Here is a 1,493-nt window from a genome sequence, read left to right as displayed (position 1 = left end):
ATTTTGCAGCATTGCTTCAGACATTACTGTATAGACGCATTTGTTTAAATTTTCAAGATTCCTTCAAGGTGAGGAGAAATTTGAACTTTTTTTCTTTTTTTCAATTAAATCTGAAACCTGAGCAAAATAATTCAGAATTCTTCTCATGGTCTTAAAAGCCATGCACATAATTTGTAAAATATTGTCTTATCTAATATAAAAGAAGGGGTCTAAAGATCTGTCAATTTTTTTATAGATGACTCCAATGAAATTTCCAAGGCGTAACTTTGGATATAGAAGAAATCACATTTAATCAAATGTAGTCCTGATTTACAGCAGATTTGGTGAGTCTAAATTCTTCAAAAATATCCATAATCTGAATGATTTTGACTCTTCTTCACCACTAAAATCCATGTCTATTTTTACATAAAATTTTTGATTGATATCTACATCTACCTCCTCTTGCCTGTCACAGAGACCTACGCAAAGTGAGACTGCTAGCTGATCGTTTCCTGCCCAGCTGCATACAGGTAACCTAAGGATCGCTTCTCCGATCAGCACGATGTTGGGGCTAGAGAAGAAGTTCCCAACGAGGAATATGAGAAAATGGACTTTCCACAGGTTTACCACGGATATCTTTTAGTCTGACCAAGTTTAGACAGGTAGATCTTACCTAAACCTGATGACAATTCATCTTCGTTGTTGATGAGCATAACCGTATCTTTGGTGCTATGGCAGCTGTGATTTCATTCCACATGCACCTTCTTATTCATGTTCAAGAGTGTCAGTGACATGGACGTGGGTACAGCCATCTCTTTAAAATGTTTCACGTTTCAGGAAGACGCAGAACACCTCAGAGCTAGGCCGAGTCAAATTATTTTTGACATCTGCAGCAGATGAAAAGTAACTTGGAGAAGAGACTGTCAACGAGCCGTGCAATGTGGTTGCATGTCTCATGTCTGCATTTCTATTTCACAGGGACTGCTCCTAATTAGCACTGATATCATCAAGTATAGTCAGGCAGACATGGTATGCAAAGTCAAATATAGTAGTAACTCATTGTTTTCTTCCCCATCCAGATGAAAATTTGATGCCTTCCCTTTCTACTTCTGAACCCAGGGCTACCCTGCTCTCGCTGTGCACAGAACTACACCACACGGTGGAAATGTGCAGGTAGATGTGAGATGTGTGGGATGTTATTACTACAGTGACCTGCGGTGACCTGAATGCAGTCATACCAGTGATTAATTTTTCTTGCACTTACAGAAAGCTGCAAGCTAAAAGCAAGCGGGAACCTCTGTAAAATAACAATGAACACAGCCAGACAGAAAAGAAAATTGCATCAGACATGAACACATTCTAAATGGTGACTCACAGCACCCCACATTTCCTCCCTTGCTGCCTTCAAAACTCTCCCTAATTTCCTCATACTTTCAGTTTACAGCTCAATTTACAGTGCCCCTGAAGAGCACCCCCATTCTTTGGCTTTTTGTTTTCCTTCTGCTCCTACACTT

Source organism: Cariama cristata, unplaced genomic scaffold (assembly GCF_000690535.1).
Source record: "Cariama cristata isolate BGI_N322 unplaced genomic scaffold, ASM69053v1 scaffold10355, whole genome shotgun sequence".
In the NCBI taxonomy this organism is placed as follows: domain Eukaryota; kingdom Metazoa; phylum Chordata; class Aves; order Cariamiformes; family Cariamidae; genus Cariama; species Cariama cristata.
Note: the sequence above shows the minus strand (reverse complement) of the source record.